The 11,488-nt window shown below is 48.4% G+C and overlaps 1 long non-coding RNA gene across 2 annotated transcripts; it reads right to left on the reverse strand.

Annotated features, from left to right (window-relative positions):
* Positions 1–949: 949 nt before the first annotated feature.
* On the reverse strand, positions 950–4,995 carry LOC120096359 (uncharacterized). Of its 2 annotated transcripts, none has more exons than XR_015636301.1 (3): positions 4,791–4,995; positions 2,877–2,986; positions 950–1,118 (listed from the first exon to the last, which is right to left on the reverse strand). It is a non-coding gene; the product is annotated as an uncharacterized LOC120096359 (long non-coding RNA). The 2 variants fall into 2 exon arrangements; XR_015636302.1 differs by lacking the exon at positions 4,791–4,995 and adding an exon at positions 3,094–3,190.
* Positions 4,996–11,488: the final 6,493 nt, after the last annotated feature.

The following is an 11,488-nucleotide window of genomic DNA, read 5'->3' on the forward strand; positions in this document are numbered from 1 at the left end:
AGAGCAGAAGGTAGCAAGCCAATGTACAACCTTTTCTAGTGTCTCAGGGAATACGAAAGGGTCGAAATGCTGTTCACTGTTGCTAAAAAAGAGTAATGGAAGGGCCTCAGTACAGGCAGCCCAAGGGACCATGAGAAAAGGGTTCAGGAAGTCTGGACAGAATCCAGAGCAGGGCCAGGCCAAGAACACAAAGCTGGCACCCCATAGAAGGATGGCCCTGTTTGTTCACTCCTATCACAACTGCTCAGTTCCCAGTCAATAAAAGTCCTCAGGCTGTAGTGTCTGTTTCTATCCATATCAGCCATAAACCGTACTCCTGAATGTAGAGGTACACAGAGTCCAGAAGTATGCCCACGTTACTCTTACGACCTCTGCCCTCTTCCTCCTCAGACGTGGAGAGGGGAGAACTTCAGCTTTGTCTGTCAGCCCCTAACTACCTCCTCTGATTGTCACTTCACCTTCCTGAGACGTGGGAGTTATGGCCATCTCCACAGATGAGAGTAGCCACCCTGTCCTTTGACCAAGGTCCCCCAAGCTGCTTTGTGCTAGAACTGATGAGGACACTTCCTATACTCCAAGCACTGTGGCCCCTTCAGCCGCCCTCACCCAGAACTGAACGAGGCTGGGAGATGGGACACTTCTGCCCAGACACAAGGAGGCAGGATCACTACCTTCACGTCTCATTTCAGCTTTTCCGTTAGCAATTAGGCTTTCGTTTACCTCCTTGGCCCAGGTTGACCTTCTACAGCATGTTGAGAAACACTAGTTGGCTCCCCAGGTCTCCAGCAAGCAGAGTTTGTGTAAGGACTTGCCACTTGCCAGCTAGCTTCCCCGGGAACCTTCCCAGGAGCGAGCACACTGCCAGAACACCACGGCTGTTTCGGTGCAGCATCAGTGGCTACAACCTTGGAATTCAACCTCCAGCTTATTAAAACAACAAATTACCCACCGTGAGAACTGCAGGGCGCATTCAGATGGAAAATGGTGTCTTTTTTTTTTTATGACGTGATTTAATTAGGAGCAATCTCCCCATCCACTCAGTCATCGGAGTAAGGCGGAGAACTCGCTGAGATGAGCAGTTGGTCTCTGCCTCCGACTCGTCCTTACAGATGCCGCCTCTTGGAGAAGAAAGAGAGGAAACCACATTGGGAACCAATTCAAGCTGGGAGAGACCAGGCCCAAGGGAGATCTGTAGTTTTCAAAGGTCTTTGACTCTGTCATCCAGCTGTGGTGAGGTTCCCTAGGACAGAGAGGGGTGGGTCTTGGGAACCTGTGACCTGCCTTCTGGTCCTTGTCCCCAGACACCATCTTCTCCATCTACCATGGAAAAAACATGAATTCCAAGGGTCGCTTTGATGGAAACGAATACATCTGAAGGATGTTTACAGGGAGGAATAGTGGGAGGATGAACCCAGATGGGCCGAGCTTCATGGGCTGAGGCGTTTCTAAAATTGAGTTGGAAATGTGAGTTTTTAAAGTCTGATTTCCATTTTGGACCATTTGGTTTTGACATTTCTGCTGTATCCCATCACACTTCCAACATTCAAATAGATACTGTCTTAACATGTAGATAAATCTGTCAGCCTATGCCCTACACATGGGCCTTCGTCCTTACCCTCCTAGATTTGGAAAAAAGCAGGTAAGTATCACCTCCCCTCAATGGCTCTGTTTATGTGTGGGGCGGGGTGAGGTCAGGGGACAACCTTGTTCCTCAGGTGTCACTGCCTCTTTTTCTTTCCTTTTGACACAGGGTCAGGGATTTCCCTGTCTCTGCTTTCCTGCGCTCGGGTTACAGGCATGCTCAGCTTTAGAAACAAAACAAAACACCACCACCACGGGCACTGCAGGTCCTCCTGCTTGTTTGTGGGATGAGCGCGTTACTGAATGAGCCCTCTCCTTAACCCTGGAATAGTTTTATTTTTTCAAATTTTCTAGAACGATGGAGTGAGTGTCTGAATCTGTTACTGAAGTGTACCTTAGTGTTGGATCAAGGTTATGGGCATTTCGTTTGGGAAGAACTCATGGAGAACATGAGTTTTAAATATAATTTAAAATTTTTTGACAGATTTGGGGCTTGCTGTCTGCACATTTAAATTTCTTTCCCAAAGAAAGGCAGAGTCACAGGTTCTTTATAGTCACTTATGAAAAGCACCGTTAGAAACGGGGACCTTCAAAGGGAGGTGTGTCAGAATCATGCTTTTATTTGGGACATGTGAGGACAGCATGGGACTAGTTCACCAGATGACAGCTCAGACTTCACACGGAGCTCACAGTCTATCTGGGGGCGAGAGGGAGGCGGTCCCAGAGAACACTTTTTAAAAAGAAATGGTCATACATGTTTTGAGTGTGATACTCTGGATGTCAGAGTGGAACAGAGTTCTTCTATGGTTCACAGCTTGATATCTGACATCAGGAGATGCAGGATGCACTCTTGGGTCTTCTATTCACTGCCCCGGGTAACCCCTGTATTATTTAAACATCCATTATCTGTGCAATGAAAATCTTAGGTAAAACTACAGCTTCTGTAAGTCTGTAAATACAGAAAAAATCTGGGGCCTGAGCTCAATGGGGAGAGTGCTTGCCTAGCAGTTACAAGACACACACATGCATGTACACATACACACATATACACACATGCAAGTACACACACATACACATACATATATACATATGCATGTACACATACATACTCACATGTACACACACATACACACACGTACACATACACACACAAACACACACATACATGCATGTACACACACAAACGCACACATACACACAGAAAGTCAGACATATGTGCAGCAGAGACACACACTCAAGTCTAGGTATACAATATGCTAATCATAATCTGAGTTGAACGTAACAAGGTGACCTACCTTGTCACCTCCGATGTCTCTGGGTGGCAGCTCAGGATTTCCCTAAGATCAGCCCGCTGAACCATCCAACTTCAATTTTGCTGCAGGTTTCATGGAGAGGATATATCAATCTGTGGTGATGTATCAGAAATAAATACGTGAAAGATGTATTTACACAATATTACTTTGGCACTGAAATTTGCTTGTGGTCCAAGTACCTCCCCCACCATTTACCTGCCTCGCTAGGAAAGGCGGAACAACTTAGTTGCTCTGTTGGGAATGAGCTTCCTGATGCTTCCTGTTCATGTGGAACCTTGTGTATCACGTTCCTGACTGGAAGTTCCTGCTGCACGCTCTGTCATAAACTACACTTTCTCTGCAGCTGAGCAAGGCCTGACCTTTACCACTGATGGCCACTGTCCAGGCCTCCAGTACAATCCAGCCGTGGCCTGAGCAGGGGCCATGAAAAGCCAGGCCCATCAAATCTCCTGGAGTGCATTTGTGACAGTCCATCCGGCTTGCTACACTTCTTACACGTTATGTCGCTGTGTCCTGGAACCTGTTAGCATCTGAAATAAGAATGTAGTGTGACTTGTGTTCTTTTCCTTATTCACATTGCATGTGTCTCTATGTACATGTTGAGTGGAACCATGTGGAACCATGGGGACCAGTGGACAGTGTTGGATCCCCCTGGATCTAGAGTTAGAAGAGGTTGTGTTGGGTGTTGGGAACAAAAAACTCAGATCTGGAAAAGAGGTAAGAGCTCTTAAGCACTGAGCAGTCCTTCCAGCCCTGACCTGAAGTCGAACGCTGGTCTTAAACAGGAGATCATGATATTTGCTGATGACCACTCTTTTTTTAGGCTGTGAGCAATCTGATGTTTAGGGTTTAGTCAACTGTTGATTAAATCGATTTACAGTTCTCCAGTAGCAAGAACAGCACCTGGCATATGTTAGGCTCTCAACAAATGCTGTCAAAACTCAATGAATCACTGGAGGGAAATGATATCTAAAATAATACCTAAACTGCTGGTGTTACTATATTCAGACTCACATTCAAATGAATCGAATGTGTGCTATCGAAGGAGCTAATTGTCAGCTGAAGGGACAGTTTGGAGGAATTTTGGAGGCCACTGAGGCCTGGGACGGCCAAACTGGTTGGCATGACTAACGCAGGCTGTTGCCTGTGTCTGAAGATGAAGCCACATCAGCACGAGGCTGTACATAGCTCACAATGCTTTAGAAGACAGCCATGTAATGGAGTCGAGTGGATGAACAACCTGTGTTGTGGTGTAGGTGTGAAATGTGTCCCAGAGGCTCCCAGGTTTAGACTTGGCCCCTAGTTGGTAGCACTCTTTTGGGAGGTTGTAGAACCTTTAGAAGGCAGGGCCTAGCTGGAGGGAACAGGTTGTTGTGGGCCAGAACACAGGGTTGTAGCTCGGCCCCATTTCCCGCTTCAGCTGTCTAGTTCTGGCTGAACTGTGCTCCCACTACTACAGGCTCAGACCTGATCCTGCCGCCGTGCCTTCCCCACTGTGATGGGCCATGTCTTCTGACCAGTGATCTAGAATAAATATTTTCTAACTTGTTTCTACCCGGTGTTCTATCACAGTGGTGAGTAAAGTAGCTGTGTAACCTACACAACCTGGAGATTCCGTCTTCTACTGAAAAGGCTGGCCGCCCTGGATCTAGAACACTCCCCTGGAGCGCAAAAGGGAACTGAGGTGGTGAATGGATCCATACCATAACTAGAACTGCACCCTAGCCCTCTTCTGGCCTCTCATTTTGAATAGCACTCCACATCTTCCCAAGTCACAGGAACACATTTTAAAGCACTGTTGGAGAAGACGCTGGAAGTTTCCCTGAGCCTGTTCTATGCTAAGGATCCATCTACGTGCTAAAGAGCTGATAGGTGCTATCCCATTTTCCCACTTACGTAACAGGGCCTTATTCCAAAGCTCAGGTTGGTTTTCCTGCATTCAGATATTACTGAGCATGTTGGGAGAATGGTGGCTTGAGTGCTTCAAAGTCTTCCCACAGCCTCCAGGAGAAAGCTCACCTTAGGGAGCAAGGGTGGAGTTGCATGACTGCTTCTGTAAGAGATGCCGTGCTGAGATGGTACTTAGGCACTTGCCTGAGTCCTACAGAGGGGGGTAAGTAGCTAGAGATGAAGGTTCCTTATCTACATTAACTATTGTATTATTATAATTATTATTATTATTATTATTATTTATTGTGTGTGCACTGTACCTATGCATATGTGAGGGTGCACACATGCCACTGTGTATGTGTGGAGACTGGAGAAGCCTGGGCAGCCAGCTCTGCTCCCATCATGGAATCTGGTGATATGCATTTATCCTCTGAGTCATTTTGTCAGCCCTGAGGATGCCTTCTGTAGTGACAGACATGTAACACTGACTGTGCTGATGTTGCTAAAGACAAACAGATACCACCACCACCACCACCACCACCACCACCACCACCACCACCACCACCAACAACAACAACAACAACAACAACAACAACAAACCTACTGGTTATATTTTTTTCTTGTCTATTTATTTATTCATTTATTTTTAGACAGGTTCTTGCTATGTAGCTCTGGCTAGCCTGGTATTCTCTATGTAGCCCAGGATGGCCTTAAATTTATAGTGGTTCTCCTGCTTTAGTCTCTCCTGAGTGCTAGGTACAGGCATATACCACTATAATGGTCTGAATATGCTTGGACCAGGGAGTGGCACTATTAGGAGGTATGGCTTTGTTGGAATAAGTGTGGCCCTGTTGGAGGAAGTGTGTCATTGTGGGTGTGGGGTTTAAGACCCTCATCCTAGCTCCTTGGAAGCCAGTCTTCTCCTTTGGGAGCAAGATGTAGAACTCTCAGCTCTTCCTACATCATCCCTGCCTGGACGCTATGCTCCTGCCTTGATGATAATGGACTGAACCTCTGAACCTGTAAGCCGGCCCCAATTAAATGTTGTCCAAGAGCTGCCTTGGTCATGGTGTCTTTTCACAGCATTAAAACCCTAAGACACCCACTACGCTTAGTTTGGTTGCATATTTTTAATGACTGATTTAACAGTGCTAAGGGGTGAATCCAGAACCTTGCATGTATTAGGAGGTCATTCTACCACTGAGCTACATCTCCAACCTGGTTAACCTGTAAATGGGTGAGTTAGAACTCTATGGTATGGGGCTGTATTTCATCGAATCTGTTTGAGATGCATATTAATACTGTAACTAAGTCCAGCATGCAGGGATGTTCAGGGCCCTGAGAGAAAACAGCTGGCACACTGAAATCAGCTATTATGGAGATTAATGAAGGTCTATTCATAAAGATGTGGGCAGGCTTTGGGAGCCCAGTGAGGGGTGGTGTAGGGTCCTGTGAGCAAATCGGGGCTAGGGGGAGTCCAGACAGAGCGGCACACAGGGCTGCTTTCCAGAAGGACGCTACTGCACACAGCAGCTCGGCAGGAGCACAACTCCAACCTCCATCTGTGGAGATCCCACCGGAGCGGAGCCTGAAGACACAGCCTTGGAGGCGGGCACAGAGCAGCTATAACAGTCATGCCCACCAATTTACCTTCCTTTGTTTTGCTCCCTCCAGCCAATCCCACTATAGGGCCAGGCTCGGGCACTATATGGACTCTAGCCAGATGTGGTGTCTCACACGTACCCCAGCACTTGATAGGCTGAAGCAGGAGGGTTGCTGTGAATTTAAGGCCAGCCTGAGCTACAGAAATTGTCTCAGACAAATGACATGGCTGCTGACAAACCCCATTTTCCTGGAGTAAAATACTTGCAGGCTTCTACGGAGATGCCTTGTGCTTCCCTCCAGAGAGGCTGGAGGAAGGACGACAAAACTTTCCCCCATCTGCTTAGAAGGGGGTGGGAGAGGGAGGATGGGCAATGGGACAAATTCTGTAGAACCTCAGCTCTGCAGACCAAGTAGAGAAAATACCCAAAGCCCACACTGGAAGGAGGCGAATTCTCCACTTCCTGTTCTGGTAGCACTTGCTGTTCCATGGTCATTTCCTTTCTCAGCAGCTTTTTCAGGTCCAGATTTGCATTTGGATCACAGTCTGGGAGGGAATGCCTGCCTGCCTGCCTGCCTGCCTGCCTGCCTGCCTGCCTGCCTGCCTGCCTGCCTGCCTGCCATGGGCTGCACCGCGTGTCCCTAGTTTGTTCTACAGTGGAATCCTAACCCCCAATGCGACTGCTTAGAATTACTGTCTTTAGGCGGTCTTTGAAAAGGCAGCTGAGGTAAAATGCGGCACTGTCATAGAACTCTGTCTACATAAAGCAAGTCCAGGACACATACACACAGAGGGGCAACTGTAGAAGGATGAACATGGTCATCTACGAGCCAAAATAATCCTCAGAGGAAAGCCCAGACCTTCCAAGGTTGCAATAGGTGGTTCTGGCTGTAGAATCTGCCCAGCCTGCACTTTGCTATGGTAGCCCCAGAAAACCAAATCACCACCATCCCTGTTGGAGGCTAAAAACCATTCAGAGCCTCCTGCCGCATGTACACCTTCCTCCTGGCTGTCTGAGAATACACCAAGTCTCATTGGGAGTCTTCTTCTCTATCTGTGGAGACTAGAGAATGTTATCTGACCTGGTCTGTGGTCATTGGTCTCTGACGACTCATCACCTGGGTGATCACTGCTGCCACTTTCCTGGTGTGTCCTGGTCTGAAAAGTCCCGGAAGTTCCGTGAATCCTCAACCCCAAACAGCCCTCAAGGCAGCATCTTCTGAGCCTGGCTCCCTTGGCAAGAGGAAGAACCAGTTGGGTTTTGGAAGTGCGATGATGTCTAGTGCAGTAAAAGGCTCATAGCTCAGCGTACATGCTGCTTTGCTTAGACGCGGTTAAGACACAGATTCCTAAGGCAGTGCAGCTGGATTCTACCACCTAAGGAGCTGGGAACTACTTGGTGTTTTCTGTGAGTCAGAGCCCTTATTGGGGCAAAGATGAGACTGCTGGGTTCCTGCTCTCCTGACCCCTGGAGTCAAGTCAGGCAGCCAGATTTAGTCTTCACCTCAGGTGTCCTAACAGGGAACCAAACTGCGGCTGGAAGAATGACACGCAGGTGTGACAACCACCCCTCACCTGCTGTGGCTGGAGGTTGTCATGGAAACAAAGCCTTCCATTTCCAGGGTGTAGGTAGCCACCTTCTGGGACCTGTGTTCAGACCCATGAACAACAGCCTCTTACTATAAAGCCAGGATTAGCTCAGTGTTGGTGCTGATGGCTTTTTAGGACAAGACCAGGCAACTTCCTACGTCTCTGCTGGCCTTCAAGTGAAAAATGCCTGCTAGAAACTCAGCCTCTTGTTGAAGATTTTCTTTTCTTTTGTTTGAAAGTCAACCACCACAGGCCAGTAAACCTGGGTGTGCTGTCTCTAAAACACACACACCATGCAGGAATGACCCGTTTCACCTGTGAATTTATTCCAAAAGGTGGCAGGACACCTGTCAGTTTCCACCGATATGCACAGCCGATGCTCACCTAAGGTCTGGACATTGCAAGCCAGAACACCCAGTGGCTACTTAGGTGATGTCAGCTTTTTCTTTGGTGTATTTGGGGAGCTCTCGAGGGAAGACAATACAGCGGGAGGCAGGACCTGATTGTGTGTCCAGCTCACGTGGACATTAAGAAAGCCTGGAGAAGCGATGCTGTAGAGATGGGAGGACTGTGGCATGCCAGATTGTCTCTCCAAGGGATCTTGAGGGATGCTCAGATTCAGGAGGATCCTAGATCAGAGATCTAGTTTCTCACTTTGATGTATTTTCTTCCATCATTTACAACGCCCCACCTCCACACACACACCTGAGTTTTTTTGAGACAGGCTTTTGCTAAGTGGTCCTGGCTGGCTTAGAATTAGCTATGTGTGTAGAATTTTTAATACTTGTTTTGTGTGAATGTACACTAGTGCAGGTGCATCCAGAAACCAGAAGAGGGCATCAGATCGGGTCACAATGTGGGTGCTGGGATGAGCTCAATCACTGAGCTTTTTCTCCAGTCCTGAAATTTTATTTTTATCCAACTCCCAATTGTTTCTTTCACTCCCACGTATACTGACATTTTTCTCTTCCACTGCTGACAGCTAAGTGGGAGGGAGGGGAGATTGTAAGTTCAAGGTCCTCTTCCAGAGTGAGCTGAAGACCAGTTTAGACCATGAGACCCTATCTAAACACACACACACACACACACACACACACACACCCAGATGTTTCAGTTTTGTTTTGAATTACTCTTTTTGGTTGACTTTATTTTTGCTGCTTTTGAAACAAGATCTCACCATGAAGCCCAGTCTGGTCTTGTAATCAGGATCCTCCTGCTCCAGCCACCGTGCCTGGTTAATTTTTTTTGTTTTGGTTTTGAGTGAGCATAGCTTGCTCTTTAAAAAGACTAAGAGTAACGCATAACTCTTCAGAAAAAGTCTTGAAGGAAGTCAGGATAATTGCCTTGGCGAAAAAGAGGCTCACTGGACAGAGGAGCTATTTTTAAACCATGGAGGGCTGTCGAGAGGATGAGGGATCCTTGTGCAGCTCTGGAAACAGGACAAGGACTAGGGAGCACTGAGGAGCAGGGAATAATCTGCTCTATCCTTTGAGCATCTCCTTGCAGCAGTGCTGACTAAAAAGCCCAGGCAGACAGAAGCACTGGAGGTCCTTAGAGCCACTGCTCAGTGACAGCGCAGACACTGACCTATGGATTATAACTTACTAAATTTTCTTTTACATACACAGGAAGATAGAAAACTGCTGGAGGGTGTCCATCACAGGACACTGTCTCAATGCAGACCTTCACACAGAGGCCAAGGGACTCTGCAGGACTACACTGCAGCTGCCCTCTGCCACCTGCTCTGTGCAGGGCACCCGACCTACACAGAGGCTGGTGTCCCCTCCTTGGGAAGCACTCTCCTAGTGGGAAGTGCCTTTGTCTCACTGGCCTCATCTAATCACCAGAAGGGTGATGGGAAATGTGATTTCACCAGACACTACTTTACCCATTGAAGTTGGGCTCTGATAAAGGGTGGACGAGCATCTCCCACATTCACTTTCTGCTCCTTTCTAGGACAGGGCAGGTCATTCCCCACTCCACAATGCTAACTAAGTAGGGCTGGGACTGCAGCTCACTGAAGCCTGCTCATATAGCACTGGATAAAAGCAAGAGCAAGCCCAACACAAACCCCAGAAGTGACTAAGGACGTGCACACAGTTTGTCAGGACTGTGCAAGCCCAGCACCAGCATACTGAGGCAAGTCAGTGACCTCAGACTCCAGACTGACTCTGGGTAGAGACCAGGAAACCTGATCTATGGGATCTGTGTGGACAACCGGCTGTGAGAGCAGGAAATCTCACACTGCATGACCCTGCTGGGGGAGTAATAGCTCAATGAGGACAGAGATAGCAGATGCTGGATGCCCTTGTCACTCTTGGCCTTGCTCAGCCAGGAAAGCAGATGGGCAGCTCCAGAGGCTCCCCAGTCAGAAGTGAGCAGACAGCCTTCCTGCCAAATGCCAGCTGAGGCTGTGGTGCCCAAACGGCCACAGCACAATGCAGAGGCCCAAGACGGACAACCACAACGGCTTGGTCAGGCCACTCCTGATGGAGAGCAGGCTAGCAGGATGAATAGCTCTCCAGCAGTGAGTGAATAGCAGGTTGAGCTGCCCACCAGCACAGGCTCAGAGCTCCGTAGAACAAAGCCACTGGTGGTATTCAGAGCCTAGTCCTACCTCCTGAGTACAAGGATACTGAGATGCCACCGCCTGCTTCTGAGGCCGAGCTCTGTTCTTATACATGATTCCAAGCCCCACAGGAATGAAAGAAGTGTGGTCAGAGGCATAGCATAGGGTCACTTACACTAAACACAAACCATAGGCATCTAGGAAATGGGTCGAAGGGTGGGGGAAGGGAAAGGAATGCTAGAGACCTCAGATCATAGAGGATGCATCCTGAACAGTATGGCTTCCACGGCATTCTTTCTGCAACCTTCTGGGACCTCAGCCACCTAGAACTTACACATCACGGCTCTTCAGACAGGTGTAGAGAACTTCCCAGTCCTGCTGTCTTTCCCCAGGCTTTTTGTCACCTGGAGACCATACGTTTAACCAATCTAATCCTGGGGTGTCTGAAGGTTTCAGGAAGGCCCAGCAAGGGGCAGGCAGTCAGCTTTCCCTGTCTCTCTCTCGCCCTCAGCAGCCTGCTCCCCCTCCCCAAAGGGTAAAATCAGGGAATCAAAGCTTTGGAGCCCCCCTTGGTCCTCTGAGGTGGAGTGAGTGGAGATATGTAACCCCTTGGGCCATCTGCACTCAATTTTATGCCCTCTGGAAGCCGGCAGAGGGCTGAAGTCTCTGTCATTATCTTGTTTTTATATCGAATGCTGCATATGGTGCAGCCAGCTGTGACAGCAGTCTCCAGTCAAAGCCTTTTTCTCAAGAAGAAAAGTGCTGAAGTAGCTGTGGCCACTGTGCAGAGTCGGAAAGTCTCACTTTCTGGACAAATGCCTTCCTCCCTCCCTGGGGCTGGGATCACTCCATACTGTGGGCTGCAAAGGAGCTACTGAGAACCACCACCACAGAAGCTGGGAGAGGGGCTGGAGGGGAGGGAGGCTGAGGTGAGGATGTAAC

Source organism: Rattus norvegicus, chromosome 13, assembly GCF_021556685.1.
Source record: "Rattus norvegicus strain SHRSP/BbbUtx chromosome 13, alternate assembly SHRSP_T2T, whole genome shotgun sequence".
Lineage (NCBI taxonomy): Eukaryota > Metazoa > Chordata > Mammalia > Rodentia > Muridae > Rattus > Rattus norvegicus.